The sequence below is a fragment of the Phyllostomus hastatus genome, unplaced genomic scaffold (assembly GCF_019186645.2).
Source record: "Phyllostomus hastatus isolate PE091 unplaced genomic scaffold, TTU_PhHast_1.1 phas_scaffold_78, whole genome shotgun sequence".
Taxonomy (NCBI): Eukaryota; Metazoa; Chordata; class Mammalia; order Chiroptera; family Phyllostomidae; genus Phyllostomus; species Phyllostomus hastatus.
In genome coordinates this window covers 92,907,531-92,927,189 of record NW_025334041.1, presented here as the reverse complement: position 1 = coordinate 92,927,189, position 19,659 = coordinate 92,907,531, and the positions used below count along the sequence as shown (strand labels likewise).

The following is a 19,659-nucleotide window of genomic DNA, read 5'->3' as shown; positions in this document are numbered from 1 at the left end:
CTTCAAAGCAGGACGATTAGCCTGAGCAGAGCAAGGTATGTTGGGAAACATAGGCACACCAGCAAGACCAAAACAGAAGGCTGAAATTTTTTTTTTTTTAAATAGGGATGTAATAGGAAAGGCCTCAAATGCCAAACTGGGAAGCCAGCTTCAGGTAGAGAAAGGCAGTGGGGAGCATCTATGTGAAAAGTAGAAACATAACCTACAAGTTCCTGAATTTCAGAAAAGGAGGAACCTTTTCTGAAAGGGAGGGAGGGAGGGAGAGAACACAAGAGAGTGCGAGAGAGTGAGAGCGCTTTCTGAGCAGTTTGCTAGGAGTTTGGAATGTAAAGGTCTGCACCAGTTGGTAGGACAGGAGCATGGAGGAGGGTGGGGGTGGGGCACAGTGAAAGCAGGTGGAACATGTGGTGGCCCCAGGAAACTGAGCATCCTGAGTGGAAATCCAAACTGAGCCTGTTTGCTCTTTCCTGGTCCCAGATGCTTAAATCCAACAGGGGAAAAAAAGGATGCTGGGAAACAGTCCAGGAACATTCAGTGTCTGCTGAGAAGTGCAACAGGAATGTGACTTGCTGTGTTCAGAGAGATGAGAGGCCAGACTACTGCTTGGCCACCGGAAAAGACTGAAAATGAGGCTCAAATTCAAGCTCAGTGTATGGGTGAGAGGGGTTGGTCCTGTCCAGGCCCTTTCTGAGCTGGCATTGGTGGCCCAGGAGGCCTTGAGAAGCAGCTTTGAGAATTCACCATTCTATTTAGGGCAGAGTGGGCTAACCAGAGGGCCTGGGGTTGAGGCCCTGCAGGGGCTCCCTGCACTAAGCACAACGTGGGTCTTTGCTTCAGCCCCTCCCATCATTTTCCCTCTGGGAGGAAGGGATCCAGTAGGAGGAAGTTGAAGCAAAGGTGGGGCTGAATGTGACTTTTTATATTTGGTCAAAGTTGTGGGTGCCTCAGCTGCATGTGGGGACCATGGAGAGTGTCTAGTTCTGTGCTCTTCATCCTGGCTCTACACTAGGATCATCTGGGACTCCTTCTTAAAATCTCCAATGCCAGGGCCCCAGCCTCATGATAGTCTGATTTAATAGGTCCAGGTGAGCACCAGGAATAGATAGTTTTAGGGTATTAGTACTTTGGGTTTTAAAAACTTTATTTTGAAAAACCAGTTGAGTGACCAGAATACCCTGCCCCCACCCCATTTGCCCATTACCCAACTTAAACTATTTTCAACTCTTGGTCAGTCTTGTTACACACAGTACTTCCTCCACTGACGGGCCCCGGACCTGTCCCTGGGGTTATACTTTGAAGCGACCTCAGACATCACAAGCTCAGGACAGTAACATCCCCCGGTGGTATCCATGTGAGGACAGGGTTGAGGCCTGCAGATCTAGTCCAAGCCCTTCCCTGTACAGATAAGAAAGCTATAGCCCAGAGAGGAGAAAAGACTTACAAAACCTCAGAAGATGCCTCTTCCTCTTTAACATTCTATGAACACGTGAACTTGGAAGCACCACAGAGACTTTCGGAGTATCCTTGTCAAAACATTTCTGGGAAGCCTCACCCTGGCACCCAGCCAAGGCCTCCACCACAGATGCCAACCGAAGGTTTTGTTTCTTCTAGCTTCTGGCAGAGCTTCGTCCTGCTTTGTCCTGCTCAGTCTCATTGCCAGACTGCCCACTGATGGCCCTCTCTGAATCCTCTCAATCTCTCTGGGCCTTTGGTTGGAATTTAGTGGTTCTGTTTTCTGGCTGAAGGGCTAGGTGGGGCTGTGGTGACTCAGGGCTGGGAGAGCCCGGATTTGCTGCCCTTGGGGCTCCTGCAAGCTGCAGAAGCACAGGAGGCCAAGTGTTCACAGAGGTTGACACTCTCTGAGGACCAGGTGGCAGGGCCTCAGGCAGGGGGTGAGCTTCCCTACTTGGGCCTGCGGTCAATGACAGGTGTGCCTGCCATGCCCGCCTTCTCTGTCTGCTTTCTTTTGTAATTGGAGAGCAGATGCTAATTGTGAAACCATGGTGTTTGTTGACTCAGAACCCCTTTCAGAGGAAATGAATCCTCAGTGCCTTCAGCCGGGTGGTCCACTGGGTCTCGCTCAGAAGGCTTAGGTCACTAGTGGTGAAAGCAGCCTTGGGAGAACCTGGGCTGTGGAGGCTTTGGTCAATGTGCAGGGCTGGAGTGGTTTCCTTTCCTGCCTTTTAAAAGTTCTCTTCCACTTCATCTCTGCCTGTGAGTCCTAGCCCTGGGCCTTCCATGTGATGCTGTGTGAACAGCCAGCACCACCTCCGCCCTGCTCTTAAAGAGGCTGTCGTTCAAGCCAGGGCCATGCATGGGGAGGTGTGGGGTATGTCAGCACATTGCTACTCTTGTCCACACCCTATCAGGTTTTCAAGGAGGGAAAAAAAGACCCCCAAGTGACAGAATCAGGGACTCCACATCTTCATTTGACATTTGGCCTGAAGTCCAAGGGATAGTCACATTTGTCACCTTAAAAAAAATCAGTTTCCAGTACAACCACGAGTGGGGCCCTGACTTAGGCTGTTCCTGTGTTTGCTGCCTCCATGTTTAATTTCTAGATTGCTGGATAGAACTGCTGTGTACATGGGTGCGTCTGCGGGTTGGAGGAGGAGGGTTGTGAGAGTGGAGATGCAGTGCTTATCACAGACACACCTCTGAAACAGGAGAAGTAGAGTAAGACTCGTCGCTGCAGGGACCTTACGGTGCAGCTGATAGGATAGGATGGGAATGTACACATGTGAGAGATGCAAAGATACTTATCCTTGCGTCTCAGCAAGTCTGACCGAAAGGACAGCCGTTCACGATCTCTGTTAGAGAACTCAGTGAAGGAGCCCTTAGAGTTGGGAGGGGACCTACTAAAGGTGGTGAGGAGAGTTTGACAGAGCTAAGCGCTGCCTTGGGACTGGATGGGAAGGTCACCTTGGACTAAGGGGTCAGCTCAGTCTGATGTCATGGAAGGTCCAGCCATGGCAGGCAGTCACCCCTTCCACCTTCTGTCGGGGCATCTATTCCCTGAGGGCCAAGCCAAACAACATCTTTATTTTTCCAGAAAATGTGCAAATAAATGCATTTTATGTTATTTCAGACCCTCACTTAGTATTTATTTTGCATAAATTTATATGCTACACAGTCATCTCATCATATAAGAATGCATGTCTCTGTGTTGTCTGGTGGCATATTTCAGCCTCAGGTTAGGTCCAGTAGAAGTGGCTGGGCTTGTAGAGACTGCTGAGCCCTCCCTTGAAAATGAGCCCAGGGTGGGGTGATGTGTGAACACGGCTAGGATGTCCCTTAGCCCTGTCACACATGTGAAATAGGGAAGGGCGAATTTTTCTAAGATTTCTGTCTTCATTTTTAAACTGCATGGGCTAATTTAGCTTCTTGCTAAGGTCACTTCCAGTTAATTCTCATCTTTCTTTCTTTCCCCCCTTTTTTTTTAATCGAAGAGCCAGAGATTATATTGCCCTGAAAAATGAAAAAAATTTATGGTGTTGCCAAATTAGGATTTCTTTTCCTTACTTTCAGAGTTCTTTCCAAGGAATTTTACTTCAAGAAAACAAAATTTAAAATAAAGGTAATAATTACTCAGTCTGCCTGTTGCCCATTGCCAGGTGATGGGAGGCAAATACTGAATAGCATTTGGAGACTATCCAGTTGTTCTGCTGAGGGTAGTTGGTAAGGTCAGGGAAACAGAAGACAGCGGCACATTCGTGGCTCCTGAGAGTAGGAAAATGCACCAGGAGACCCAGGTAGCTTTTCTGTTGGCTAAAGCTTTGTGGTCTTTGGGAAGAGGCCGTGTCTGGTGCCCTAGAAGCAGGCTGTCTCCTGGCTGTCAGCTGCTCCGGGCAGCCAGGGTCCTGCTGATTGGCTATGAGTTTGTCTCAAGTTGTCAAGTCTCTTTCCCTTCCCCTGCCCTTGAGGAAACCCATCTCCACCCCTTCTCTACAACCTCTACCTCTGTCTCCTGATATTCTTCTGGCCTTGAATATTCTCTTCCAGAGTGTGTCCTCAGATTTCCCTTACCTCTAAAGCAAGGTCACCTCTGAGGCCAGCCAGTGGTTCCTTCTTCCAGGTCTCCGAGCTCTAGGAAGATTCCTCATCAGTTGGTTTGTTTTTCTTTGGCAGATTAGTCTCAGTCAGTTTCCCTCACCATGCCAGGCACGTCTGTGTGGGTGGGGGGGTACCTTTTCTCTCTCTATTCTGAGCCCGTCTCTCCCTGCGCCTCCACCCCTAGGATTACTTCCAAGGCCCTAAGTCCTCTTTCCTAACTTAGCAGATCCTGGGGCCAGCTCTGGAGGGAGAATTAAATGGACATTTAAATTGACAGAAGGACATCAAATCTTCTGTTAGATTCTGACCTGAAACCTGAAATCTAAATGTTCCTATGTGGAGTTCTCACTTCCTGCTTCCAAAATTCCCCTGCCTTTTATAGCTGCTCCTAGAGGAACAAACACCCACAGGCAGACTTTGGCCCATAGCCTGTGGCATTTTACATGAGGCCGTGCCCATGGATGCACACTTTCATGGCACAGCAGTCTTTGTCTGGATGACAGCCAGGCCTAACCTTGGCCAGAGGCCCAGGCACACGGGGTCCTCGGTGACTTCGGTGTGGTCGGCCCAATGTGTTGTGGGCTGGGTCCACCTTGAGCTCCCTGCAGTTCCACTGACCCCTCCCTCACATCATTTTCTCTTGGCAAGACCACAGCCCCACACAAGGAGAAGCCTGAAACGTTTCCTTGGGAGGAAAATCAAGTTTACTTTATTATCTCCTGTGCGCCACAGATGGCTCATCAAAAAAAGATCAGGGTTACTTGCTTTTTCTCTGGGAACGAAGACCACAGCCAAGACCCCTATTTGAGCAAACCTCTCCCCTCTCAAGGGCTTCTCACCTGGGTCCATCTTGAGGATAGTGCCTGTGGAGCAAGCAAAGGCTATTTGCAAACAGTGAGATGCATGTTCCCTTCCGGAGGCTGAAAGCTGTTGCTTCTCAAGAGGGAGCTACACTATAAGAACGTGAGTATGAGGATGGAGCAATGGAGAAGAAATTCAGACTCTCAAGATGCAGCATCTGGACTGCGGGATTCCAAGCAGAGCAGGCCTCTGACCTTGGGCCAGTCCAAGAGCAATCAGCAAGTCATCAGCCTTTATGGGTGCTGAAGGTATGCAAAGTTGTTGACTGGAAGGTTGTGGCAGAGAAGCTAAAGTCTTGTCCACCTCCTGGGAAGCTTAGAGACCAGTTGGGGAAATAAGGCCAACATAGAGAGCAGCTGAATCACTTAAAAGCTACCAACTGACACAGTGACCTTGGACAATTCTCTTAACCTCTCAGGAACTATTAATTCATCTGTAAGTTGGAGATAATATTAATGAAAGCCAAGACTGGATCAACCAAATGATGTTCAAAGGAGTCCAAAAAATGGCAGGTGGTCATGGGCTGGAGTAGTCAGGGAGGACTTCCTAAACTGGGAGCAGCTCCTTCCTTGTAGGGTGGGCCTGTGAGTTTCATTTTTGTATCCCCATCTTTAGTCCACTCTCTGGGATTCAGCAGGTGCTCAATTAACACATTCTAATGAATGGACAGAAGAGAAGGAGGAGCTAGGGCTAAGGGTGAAAGATAATAGGATGTTGGGTGCCTAGGAAAAGGGAGAGCCTTTCAGTTGAGGGAAAGGTTGAGCCCGGATGCCAAGCAGGAATGTGGCTTGCAGGGTGGGTGGGAGGTGGTCTGTTTTGCTGTTTGTTGACCATTTCTGCACAGTAAAGAACTTGATGTCTGGACTCTTTTCCAAGGGCTGCTGACTGCAGTATGTCTATGGTGTTGCAGCCCATCTGGCAGAGGACCCCTTGGCCCCATTAATATACCTTTATCTCTATCAGGGCAGAGCAAGAACTAAGACACAAAGTACAGGACCCTGGCAGCTCCAGAAGCTGTAGTGTTGAAGCAAAACTTGGCAGGGTTTCAGCCCCTGCAGCAGGTAGCTGAGAGTGTGGGTGGAAATACAGATATTTTATTCAGAGAAGTGGGTGGGGGGGATTTAGAGTTCTTTGTGGAAAACAGTGCAGGTTAACTCACTTATTACTCATCCAGTCTCTTCCAGGATAACACAGACTTAATGCTAATCTGAAAGCATTTTCCAACAAAGGCTCTAAAATGCTAGAGGGACCCAAGAGATGCTATAAACAGCTCCCTTCCCAGTAAAGGAAGGGTGGTCATGGAGAATCACAGCAGAGCTTTGGGGCTTTCCTTGCAGCCTGCAATTATAGCCCGTTCATGGGCTGTGCTTGTTTTATTACTGCAGACTCTAGGCTCAGCATATTTTGGTGCACCACTGAGGAAATAAAACTAAGGAAGAGAAGCATGCCTGTTTATTGGCTCTGACTGGTATCTCCCCTATCTGTCTCCCAAATAAGCTATTTGGGCTTACTCCAGATCTCAGGGAGTGGACAGAGGCTAGAGCTGGAAGTTCTGCTGATTGTCACTCCACAATTCCAGCTTACCAAAGGCCCAGATGTCCTAGGTCAAGGAGGTCCTTTTGGTGTTATTTTCGGTCTTATGGATGTTAGCAGGTGGAAAATTGCTTTTGGGTTCTTCTAGGTCCTAATGTGTCATTCATCCAATGCCTAGAACTATGTTAGGCAGAGTTGGGAGATAAAACGTACAAGACAGAATTGCTTTCCTCAGGAAGCACACAGAAGTTTCGGGGATCAAGACTGACAAGTTCAGCGGCAAAATGGTGTCGGTCTCGCTGAGGCCTAGGCTAAATGCACCAAGAAAGTTGGAATCATCGGTAAATACAGCACCTGTTATGGTGCCTCCCTCAGGAAAATGGTGAAGAAAATTGAAATCAGCCAGCACGCCAAGTATACTTGCTCCCTCTGTGGCAAAACCAACATGAAGAGGCGAGCAGTGGGGACCTGGCATTGTGGCTCCTGCATGAAAACAGTTGCTAGTGGTGCCTGGACCTACAACACCACTTCTGCTGTCACAGTAAAGTCTGCCATCTATCAGAAGACCGAAGGAATTGAAAGACCAGTAGAAGCTCCACAATTGAAACATTGCTAGCCAATAATAAATGGGTTAATTTATGTAACAACAACAACAACAACAAAGACATGTTCAAGACAATTTGAAATAGACTACACCAGGGTGACGATTAAAGACAACCGTTTAAGAACTTGCCCCTGGCTAGTCTGTTTGGGAGGCACAGGACAGCACATGAAGAAACCCAGGATTGGGTGAAGTTAGAAGCTTTTAGAGAAGCTAGAAGTGCCTCTAACAATAAGAACTAAACCCAGAGATGGGAAAACTTCAGGGTGCAGGACTAACACAAATTAGGTGGCCTCTCTCCCTTCCATTAAAAGAATGTTAAGTAACAATAACCAGCATTTATTATGTCTCAAGCACTGTTCTAATCGCTTTAACAAAAGTAAGTAGGTGCCATTTGATGAATGAGAAAAGTAAGGTGCCAGAAGCATCTAGCTGCATAGTAAGAACCCAGGTAGCTGGTTCCTGATCATGTGTTCAGCTGTTCCCTATGAGTCTGGGCTGAGGATCTGGCTAGGATTTGGGAGCCAAGAACACAGTGGAACTGCAGCAGGGATGGTAGACAGCTTGTGGCCCTGGGAGTTCTGGAAGGACACCTACAACACAGAACCAGGGAAGGTGGCCACATCAGAGAACTCACAGCCAGGGCCGCATGGCAGCAGAGCTGACACAATATTCTCCTCCTCTCCCCCCATCATCAGCTCCCCCCACTGGGAGTAAAGGAAGCAGCCAAGGATCACAGCATCCCTGGGCCTCTTGCTGACTCTGTGTCTGACCTGGGCTGTTTCCTACTGGTTACACTCCTACTGAGGAGGTAGGCAGACCACAACCACCAGGTTTTCGCGTGGTCTCAGGAATACCAGGACTGAGGTGGGTGGACAGAGAATATATCAGCAAAGGAAATTTTGGCAGAACTGATGACCTGGTTACTTCCAGAATGGATCACAAAGGGATGTTGGCACTGTTATATGGACTTTGCTTGCTCTAGAAGCTTCCAGAAGAGAGAGAGAGGGGGAGGTAGGACTTCCTGGAGGATCCTTAGGCTTAAGCTGAGCATTACAGAAGAAGAAGAGGGGATTGGTAAGAGCCTCCCAGACAGGAGATGGGCAGGACCCTGGCAGGTCCTCAGGCCCTGTAAGAACTCTGGATGGTCATGCTGAGGATGGGAGGGGTTCAGCGTGGTGGCATGGAGAGGGCTTGTTGGCCAGGCTTTGAGAGTCCTCAAAGAGCCTCAAGTAGAGAGCTGTAGGGCTCTCCACAAATCCACACATCCTCATTTCACTCCCTGGTGTAAAATTGAAGCAAAGAGAACGTGCGTGAAAATCTCGATTTTTCCTTCTATAATAGATAAACTTCCAAAATAGCTAATTTTTGCAATCCAGCCCCTTTGACAAGAATTGTGTGCATAGGGATATTTAAATGAGCTCTATACTGTGGTAAGAATAGCTCCATTTCTCTGCAATGTTTGCAACCCCAGTGTTCTGTGTCCATAGGCTTGCAAATGCTTCCCCAAGGCTCAGCCTACAACCTGCTCTCCCACCCACTCTGAAGCTGCTTCTCTCTCTAGAACAAACAGCCCTGTCTTTCTCCAGGCCATGAAAGCATGGTAACATTCCTACATAAAATAGCAGCTAGGGGCCTTTGTTGAATTAAACAGGAGGCAGCAAATTCAGGAACTGGATAATGAGAATTTATAGTTTGGCAGATACTGGGAAATACAAGCAAGCATAAGGCACCCCTCCCCTTTCTTCAAGAGGCTCAGGAGTCCAGGGAAATCATGTAAAAGGCAGCCTGCGGTACCCTGGGGTCTAGTTGGCTGAATGACTTTCCCAGATTTAGCACCCATGTCTCACATCCCAAAGAACACTTCTCCACACCATACCCTCGGTCTCGGTCAATTCAGAACTATTGTCTCCCCAGCCAAGGGCTGTGACTGTTGGAATCCACTTCCTTCTCGTCTCATTCCTTGTCTCCATCCCCACCCCTACAAACAGCCCTTTGAGATAAGCTAACATTTAACTTAAAATAATAATTTATAGTGAAAATAACAATGATCCATCCTTCACAGTAGTTCTTAAAGGAGATCAGGATATGCCACCCCAAAACATGCTATTTTGGAATAATGATAATTTTGAGCTGAAGGTGATTGAGAAGGAATAGATGCAGGAGGAGTTCTCTGCCCTTCCCTTATCCACAAAAAAAGGAGGGCATACATTTCTCTTTGTGAATGTGGCATAGATTTTCCTTTTGAGGATGTACCCCTCTCCCATATCAGGAAGAGGGGAGCAACTCCTGGTTCAGCACCAAGATGAGTCTGCATAACCGAGCCTTACTAAAATTACCCTTATCTTCCACTAGTTTTCTCCATATATTTCCTAGTCACTTCCCCATAATTTATTGTCCCTTGAAGCCCAAACCTTGTGTTTGTTAAGAAGGGAATGTAAGTTCCTGAGTCTAACTGCTGAATTTTACTTTTTATGTGAGCTTCTGTGCACATAAAATATTAATAAATTTGTATTCTTTTTCTCCTGTTAATCTGTCTTTTGACGGCTAAATTTGCAATCCCTCAGTCACTGAACCTAAGAGGGCAGAGGAAAAGGTTTTCCTCCCCGACATTCTCAACCTTGGCTTGCACATTAGAATCACTTGAGAAGCTTCTAAAACAGATCAGCACCAGGTCCCTCCCCAGAACAATGAAACCAGACTCTCCCCCAGGTGCTTTCAGGGTATAGATAAGTGGAGCAGAGACACACTGTCTAGGGTTCAGGAGTAAAAGGGAAGCAGCAGGCCAGCAGAGGGACTCAGAATCCTGGAGTATTTCCTGGAGGGATTTCAGCTTCAGAGCCGCCAGATCAGGGTTGCTAATGGATGATGGGGAAACTCTGCAGGTGTTAAGGTAGATGCTTACTGAGCAACCCATGACCCTCTTCGGAGGGAAGCAGATGGGGAGAGGCATCCCCACAGAGTGGTTCTCAGTGAGTCCTTTTGGACAGACAGCTAGTTGCCAATATCTTCTTTACTGGGCCTGGGAACCCAAGATAATCCCACCCTACTCCCTACCCCCACTTTCAGCCTTCTGCTTCGTTTCAAGAAGTCCCTTTGAGGCTGTTTTCCAGGCTGCTATTCCTTGGCGTTTCTGGTTTTCCCATTTGCCACCTCCGTGAGAGAAATTAACAGTTTTGCCAGACCCTATATAAACAGGAAGGCAAGCTGTTAACAAGAGCCTCCTGCCCGCTGCCAAGCCCAGAGCTCACGGTTTCCTTTCTTAGAGCCTGTCAATTGTTAAGAGGAGAAAGGAGAAGAATGGGCTCTCTCTGGGCACTGTATGGGCTCTCTTGCGGCCACTTGAATGCCAGTGTTGGGGCTTGCGGACAGCTGGGTCTGCAGCTGGCTGGTTTTGTCTGCGTTTTGAGGGACAGCCAGAGACAGCCACTGACTAAACTGGGAACAAAGCAGGACTGCAGTCGTGGTCATGCACACCAATGCTGCTCAGCAGCGGAGAACAATTAATTGCCATATTGTGGAATGTGCGGATGGGGGCAGGGAGGCAGTTGGAAAATGAAAGAATGTGCAGGAAAATGTCAAGCAAGTGCTTGTGTTCATTGGAAGCTGAGAGAGAGAGAGAGAGAGTGTGAGAGAGAGAGCCAGCGCCAACTCTGCACGTGTTCTCAGGACCCACCACAGTGTGGAGGGTCCTGGTCACTCCCTGCACGTCCCGCAGCCTTCCCACCTGTGGCAGTCTGACACTGGTGTGCTGCAAATGGCGGTGCTGTGCCAAGCAAGAGGGGGAGCCTCTTGGCCTTTGGGATGAGAGTTTTACCCATTTTCTGGAATATGATATACAAAAATGCCCATTTCTGTATGTGTCATGACAAGGAAAGTGTGTTCCCTGTAGCATCTCTCTAGGCACTAAGCAAGCCAGGCTCTATGTTTACACCCTGGAAACTTAGTCTAATTTTTTCCCAAGAACCAAAGGGCGTTGGGAGGGAGTAGGAGTCCCCATTCCACCTCCACCCCAAAGAGATCGCTGCTGTCTTTTCAGGGAAACTGAAGCAGAACAGCTACTGTAGCGAGGTGTGTGCATGGTTTAAGCTGGAGAAGCCAAATACATTCATACAATATGAGAGATGAAAAAGGAGAGCAAGATTGGCATTCAAGGGGTCCTGGAGTGTCTGTGAGGTGGTTTGGGGCCCGGACAAAGAGAATTTAGGAAGTGTTGGGTTCTCTTTGATGTACCTTTATAAATACTAAAGATTGAATATTTTTCTCCGTGATGCCATATTGTTTGCTGGACAGTGCATTGAACTTGCTGCCAAGGCTGAGCCTCGTGGGGCTCTGGGCTTTACTTAAATTACACAAAAATATTGTTTTTCCTATCCTGGGTTTCCTCTGGAAAGCTGAGCCTGAAATAAGGGATTGTGTGCTGACTGGGGAGGTGATCCCAGGGAGCAGAAGTAAGGAAAGGGAGGGAAGGAAATAAAAGCCAATATAGGTGTTTTATCAAGGTTATCACTCTGTAAGGGGAACTTAATCCCACCCAGAACCTTTAGAGGAGTGTGAAAAAAAATTTCTCAGGACAGTTCACCTGGTGATCAGCCAGCAGAGGCATTCATCCAGCAGCTCCCATTGCCCTCTGTTCGAGGCTTCCATTGGCGGTGTTAACTCCCCCACATGTCAGGGCTGTGCATATGTGAGTGCTAAGTGGACTCCCACTAGTGTCCACGGCATCCTAGAAACCCTAAAACAGAGGAAGCAAAAGATGCGAGCCTGCTCTTGAGATAAGCGGCTGTCAGGGTGAGGTGAGGACAAACTGCAGTTAGAATCAGAGGTGAGGTCCAGGATGAGAGGCAGGAAGCCAGAGGCATCTGACCTACCATTCAGAGAACGGTGAGCCAGGCCCCTGACTTGATGCAGGAGGTACAAAGAGGAAGGTATGTGCCCTTAAGCTGTGGCAGAGGGAAGCTCAGGGCCTTTCTACATTCCTTTATGTGTGATCTCTTACTTTGAAGGGACCCCTGGCCTACAGCTCTACCAGAGCAATCCCAGCCACTCATGCTATGGCAGCTCCCAGAACTTGCACTGCATCTTCAGGGCTCCCCTCCCCTACTGCTTGGGTCCTGTATCTCCTTAATCCCCAAAAGCCCCACCAGCTGCCATTAAACCTCCCATTCCTTGCTGGGAGGATCTCTACTTACTGTTACAAAGAAAAAAAAAAGACTAAACTATTTCACAAGGTTGTGGCTTGAGTCCACAATAAATGACTGTGGTGGGTATATTTCAGGTGGGCATGTGCAAGAAGAGAGATTTGCAGACAGAGTTGGGAGGGAGGGTCAAGAAGCCAATGAGCTTCCCTGTCCTGAGAGATGCTTTGATGGAGCCCTGAAGTGAACTCACATTTTCCTAAATCCACCTCAGTTCATGTGACGGGATGGGAATGCTTCCTTTCTTAGCCAATGTTGCCTGTTATGAGTTCCCTGCAGCGCAGAGAAGGGAGCAACATGTACTGCTTTGTTGCTTCCTGTATAGAGGGCAGGAATGAGGAAGTTCACAGAACACTGTCCTGGGGAGCTGCCACCGGGGACCCAGCCAAATCTCCAAGCGCAAAAAGGCATGTGGCCAGAATTCCCATGGTGCATATACGTGGGTGTGTTGGACATGCTCGCTCACTGGCCTTAAGCTTATACATAACTAGACAGAAAGGGTCTGGCTTGATTTGTAATCAAATTCCTCCCCTTTGCTCATTTTGTTGCTTCTTGCATTGGCTTTGTTATTGACCTTGGGCAAGTATGAGTCAATGCCAGATCAATAATAAAGGATACTGATCTCGTTTATTTACTGTGCCTGTGGGCGGGGGGTAGTTAGAATGTGGTTGGTACTGTGGTATTTTAACTTATTTTCTTTCTTTGCTTTTTTTAAAAATTATTATTTTGAAGGTTAACTGTCAGCTCTAGTTTTATCCTAATTTGTGCTTCTCCTGGACCAAAGAGTCTTTGCTCCTTTAAAATCAAAATGGAGGTTGGGGAAGTTTAGAAAAATTAGGTTCTGAATTCATCCGTCAGAGGCCAGTGAGAAAGGGAGAATCACTTCAAAGGGTGTGTGTGTGTGTGTGTGTGTGTGTGTGTGTGTGTGTGAGTGAGTATGAGAGAGAGAGAGAGAGACAGCCTCACAGACAGAGACAGGGATTTGGCCTTATGCAATTCTGGAGCTGTTTAAGAAGTCTTGGTAAGGCTATTATCTTTGGGTCTAATGCTCGAAGTTCCCAGGGGAGATGGGTGGGTGTAAAGGAGTGGAGAACAAGGACAAGCTAGAACCCACAAGCATGAAGTGGAGCCCAGAAAGGACTGAAACCCATGTTGGTTTCTCACTGCCTGTGACTTGATGGTATGTGTGTCCTGCAGGAGCAGCTGGCATCCTGCATCACCAGACTGCACACACACTTGGCCCAGGAGGTGGAGGATCTGAAGAAGGTTCTAGGGGAAGGTGGACCTATTGTAGGCTCAACTGCTACCCCTCACCAACAAAGTGAGCCAGCAGATGATATGTGTGAGTCACAAAATGGCTGCTGCTTCACCTCCACCTTCCAAATCTCACACAGGAATCTTTCTTGTAGCTTAAGCTAATTAGAAACATACAGGGAAGGGAATTCTGGGAAATCAGTTCTGCCTAGCTAAGTTGATATATTACAAAACCACCATGTGTCCTAAACAAAATAATAGTAAATTATTGTTTGGCAAAAATATTAGCTACCATCTTTTGAGCAGTGTTCCAGATACTTTATACAAGTTACTTCATTTAATCTTATACTAGTTCTATGGGAAAACTATTCCATTCCCATTTTACAGATGAGGAAACCAAGACTGACAAGTTGCAATGAGCATATTGTTATGAACCACAGAACACTCAAGGCTCCTCTTTCCTGTAAGGAAGTCAATCCGTGCAGTTTGAATATGGGTTATCCAGTCTACCCTTAGGCAAAAAGACAAACATGTGAACCAGGCCTGACCAATTAGAGCACTTTATCCTCTTGGTCATAATGACTGGTCCATACATAAATGGGTATTGACTCAGTCTGAACCAACCAGAAACTTTCCTGAGACTTTTTTCCTAGAAAAAGTATAATCTTTGTCTCTGGATAGCTTGTTAAGTAAAGTCTGGAACTTGGCTCTCATAATCATTTTCCTTATCTGAAGAAGGAGAGAAATATCTCATTTGAGCCCCTATATTCAACCATGTCTGAGGTTTGCTTTACTCTTGAACCACTCTGGTTACATGAGCCTATAAATTCCGTTAATAATAAGGTAGTTTGGGTTGGGGTTTTATCAGTTCCCATCAAAAAAGACTACTAAACTAAATTGGTGACAAAATAGAATAATTGTAAGTGAGAGATCCTAAAATGTAGGTTCCTTTTATGTGGGGAGCAGACCCTTGGTTTCCCAGTATAGACACCAATACATTTTCAGTTTTTCTTAGAAAATGCTACTTGCAACCAGGACAGTGTGTCTAATAAGATGGTTAAATGACTGTCTGTGTTACCCAGTAAGTGCTAGAACTTAAATATGGGACTGTCTGATTCCAAAGCCTAGCTGTTTACCCTAGTACTGGGCGGAACATTGAATGGGCTGCTCAGAGGAAAACCTAGGTGAGCTTTTCTAATTCTCTTTGGAAACAAAGGAGACTATGGGTGATGTGAAAGCGGCCAGACTTTGAGGTCAAGATCTGACTGTGATTTGGGATGACAGCCACCTTGTATGTGAAGGACCAAAAAAAAAAAAAAACCCACAAAATCCTAAGGGATTCACAGAGCAACCCTTATTTGTGTCTATCATTGAAGTACTCTATATACCAGACTTCAACTGATCAAGGCAAATTAATGATTAAGACAAAGTTTATTCTAGAAAAAGGACTCATGGGCATGGACAACAAGGTAGTGTTTGCTGGGGGAAGGGAGGTATAAGGGGACTAAATGGTAATAGAAAAAATATGATAAAGATTATATATTAAAAAAATTAAAAATAAAAAGTATCCAAGGTTTTTTTTTTAAGACAAAGTTCATTCTAGTCAATCCCTCAATACAAAATCCAGAATGTCAAATCACTATGCTATTTTTAGATCTCTCCCAAATTTACAAATTTGACAGTTTCTTTTTATTCTCTTCCAGTGTCCAGTACCCTCGCAATTAGGGGTTCTTTATGACTAACTTACAAGCTTCCTTCTTTAGCTGTTCAAACAAGTGGAAAACATCTGGTCTTGACTCAACAGTTACCGAGGTTTTAAAGCCTAGTCTCTCCTCACCTTTTTCCTTTCAGAGCTTAAGAAACTTAACTTAGTGTTTGTTGCACCTTTCAAAGATTCTGTTTCCCAGTGACTTTGGTGGTACTTGTCCACACTCTTTCCAGGGCTTCTCTATCTCTACCGTAGTGGCATCTGATAGAACTTCCTGCAATGAGGGAAACAGTCTGTGTCTGTGATGTCCAATACAGTAGCCACTAGCCACACGTGGCCATTGAGCACTCAAAATGTGGTGTGACTGAGGGACTGAATTCTAAATTTTGTGTATGTGTAATTAATTTAAATTTAAAAAGTCACAGGTATCTAACTACCCCAATCATACCTAGCACATACATGTTGTGGTCTTGTTTCTGGCCTCACAAATATTCCTCTGGTTCTTTAAAGACCTGTTGACTTTCATTCAGTTTGTGGTCTACGAGGACTCTCTACTCTAAACAACCTCTTTATAGTTTCCAGCTTCTATATGCATGCTTTGACACTTTTTCATGTCTCTAAGTCTGTATTTACCATTACGGAAACCCTATGTTATTTGTTTCTTATGTTTTTTAGAATAGTTTGTCTTTGACCAGAAAGGATAGTCATACTGCTACTGATGCAGCCAGTGGAGAATTATAGAAGAATTCCTCAGATAAGCAGAATGAGGGATAAAAGAAGAGCAGTCACGAGTTTCCTGATTCATAATTTCTATTACATCAGGGACTACCTACTGCTCAAAAATGGGGCAAAGATAATATTTACTTTCGTGATCGCCTACTTCTTCCGCCTGAAAACCTGCTTGCCCAATCTTCCTGATTTTTGTGTGTGTTATTTCACTCCAGTGTTTGGAAATATTATGTCAAACTGGCCTTTCTGATTCTCAGAGGGGAGGATTACAAAATTTCAAAAATATTCATGAGATGTAAGTGGCTCAAAGGGTTTAGTAGTGAATACATTTGCTACCACCACTCTCTCCTCTCCATTGCCCTTTTTATTGTTTCATTGACCTTTTGACCTTGCATTACACAGAAGAATGGCACAAGGCTTTTACATAAAATGTGTTCTAAGGTCCAAGAGATCAGGGAGTAGATCTTTGATTAATCCAGAGTATCTTTTTAACAATTCTAATGCTCACAGTTAGTAAAATGCTAAAGCCTACTGAAAGTTGACTTTAGGAGATGCCAACAAAAGATGACCGGCTATTTGCTCTTGTTTTCTAGCACCGTTACATTATATTTGTCTCTGTGTTTGGCATCTGCCCCAGTCAGATGGTTCTCCTAGCAGCCCCAGAAATCCTGGTCTCTCACCCTTTGTATAGAGCCAGGGCCTCTCTGGGCCACCTCAAGCAGACTAGCATAAAATTAACCTCACACAGTCAATGTTTCATTTTAAAGGCTGAACTTTTTTTGTATTTCCATTTTGGTAAGCAGACCAGATGCTTTGCCAAATTTACCCTCAGCTAATTGTGGAGTTCAGTGTCCTTAAATGCGCCCTTGTTTGCTTAAAACCTGCTGATTTGCAAAAGAAATTGTTCCAGGAATGTGGGTCAGAGTGGATGCCCCTGTGGAAGCTGATTTGACCAGGAAAGAGCCGCTCAGTCCTGGCTGGGGTGCTGGGTGTGTGTAAATCTGCAGGAAGAGAGGACTCTCCAGGGCAGGATTTTCATTTTAACGATAAGGCTGTTGGAGGTGGGGGAGAGCTGGGGCCTGGAGACATGGGCAAAAATCATTCTGGCTCTGATCCACCTTTGGAACCCCCTCAAGCTTTTCATCTTGAACAGGCTGTGGGGTAAGATTGAAATAAAATATTAATGCACAGCTGGAGGAAAATAATTTTAAAATCTTGCATTTGCTCAGCCTCTGTCCCTGGAGGCCCTCTGATGAGATGTATGTGAAGCAGGAATGATCTTCCAGCAACACTAGGATAAAGATGAAGTCACTCAGTTATTCTGCCCCTATCCCTAAGTCTGGAACCTAATGGCCAGAAGTGATGATCCAGGGGATTGGCTGCAGGGCAGCTCACAGTGCTCTGGCCAGGCCAGCTCCAACTCCTGCTACCAAGGAAATGAGCTGAGAACAGCCTGGAAAGAATTGAAAGGGTAGGGGAGACCCAAATGAGACAAAGTAGATGCGGTTCCAATGGAGGGACAACCATTAATGGGAGGGGTCTTTTGCCCATCTTGATGACAGCTGGGGTGAGGGTGTTCCCATCTAACGGATGGGATGCATATCAATCTTTTGTCATTTTTAGCACATGCCCCTACTCGAGGTATCCTGAGGGCAGCTCCAGTCTGAGCTTTACCACTCCCTGGTTGGCTGTGTGCTCCTGCCAGCCCTTTCTCTTTTTGGATGTGTTTTGCTGACCTACAAGGCAGATACTGGGAGAGCACTCACTGTATTTCACTCAGCTCTCATAATCCATCTAGAACTTGTTTCAGTTCATGGAAGTTCAGTCATTTTAATAATTGCATTAGTTTCCTATGGCTACGTAACATGTCACCACAAATGTAGTGTCTTAAAACAGCACAAATAGGTCTCACTGGGCTGAAATCAAGGTGTCAGCGGGGCTGTGTTCCCTGCTAGAGGCTCTAGGAGAGAGTCTACTTTCTTACCTTTAGCATCTTCTAGAGGTGGCTGCATTCTTTGGCTTATACCCCCTTCCATTTTTAAAGCCAGCAAATGTCTTCCTCACATCACATCCCTCTGACACTCACTCTTCTGCTCCCCTCTTCTACATTTAAAGCCGCTTCTGATTACATTGGACTGCCTAGATAATCCAGGATAATCTTCCTCTTTTAAAATCAGCCAACTGGTAACCTTAATTCCATCTGCAAACTTAATTCCCTTTTGCTGTATAATCTAACTATTCACAGGGTATAGGGATTCAGATGTGGGCCTTTTGAGGGACCATTGTTCTGCCCACTTCAATAATAAATGCTCACCTTTCTTGGAGCCTTTTCACAGACCTCATTTGACCCTAAAAATACCTCTGAGATAGGTGAGTGGTATGAGTGTCTTTTAATGGATAAAGAAGCTGAAGGAAGCATCTGAAAACCAAAATGAACCAACAAATCTTGTACAGATCTCACCCTGAGTTTACTTCGAAATAGAAGATGGAACATAATTAAGATCCAGTTCACAGTATTCAGTCCACTTTGAGACCATAACTTGAGACCATAACTCGAGATGACAATGCATATGAAAGAGGAGGAGTATGGGGACAGCATGGCCTTGCGTGGCCAGCTGTCACACCTGGATTCGAGTTTTGTGCTCACGGAACTTGGCCTGGCAATGTCATTTTCTCTTCCCAAGCCTAGGATTCCCTGTTTTTAAAGCCACCCAAATGGCTTTGCAATCGACCAAGATAGTAGTTTTAACACAGATGGCTACTGTAGAAAGATGTTTATTAAAATGAATGCCATAGAAAGATGCTGAATGGAGAATAAAAATCATTGCCCTGGTACTGACCTGTTTGAATTTCCCATGAAGTAGAAATAGATTATTTGTAACAGGCAATCAATATCTAAACAAGCTTTTTATTGATAAAAAATTAGATTTTTGAAAAAGAATTAGAAACCCCAAGATAGTTAGAGCAATCCTAAAAGCAACTAGTAAGGAGAAACTCTGCTGGTCCATGATTGCCACCCAAACGTAGGAGACCCAGTCATACAGTTCTCCTAAAAACTAAACTCCCTTTGCATTGTGACTAGGAAGCTTAGGAATTGAATCCTGAATTTAGGGAAATCAAGGAAGAAAGAAACAGAAAGTCCCCAACCCATTAAGAGGCTGGATTTAAAAGGTTTACCCAGAGCTCCTACTGGCTGGCACTCCCTCTCTGTTTTACTCTGGGTTTGTTTTTTTTTGGGGGGGGGCGGGGGCTGAGTGGAATTAAAAGACTTCCCCAACCTTAGCACAATTCCTCTGCTCAGAGGCCAGATTTTAAAATAGCAAAACCAAACACACACACACACACATACACATGAACACCCTCTTGTGGAGTTTGGCTATCTTTTAGTCAGTAATACAGGGGCTTATACTTTAAGCCAGGAATTAAACTTGAAAACAAGGTGCCTTCCATAATGGACACCTTTACCAGGTGACTAAAGTTGGCAGCATACATCACACATACTCCCTGAGGCTTGAAAATAGTAAATACATCCTTCAGTGGCCCCTTCATCTCAGAAAGCAATTATGGTAAAACACTCCTAGGGCGGGTTTGCCCGGAGGGCAAGTGGTGACTCTGATTCATCTTCTAGCTCCGAAGCATGGCTATATCAAATAGTTAGAATGAAAAGGGAAGGAATGTTTTCATTGGAGAGTCCCAACACAGTTTCCAGCATATTTTCCATT

The 19,659-nt window shown here is 45.8% G+C and overlaps 1 pseudogene; it reads left to right on the top strand.

The window, feature by feature from the left end:
* Positions 1-5,036: 5,036 nt before the first annotated feature.
* Positions 5,037-7,037, top strand: LOC123811328 (annotated as a pseudogene).
* Positions 7,038-19,659: the final 12,622 nt, after the last annotated feature.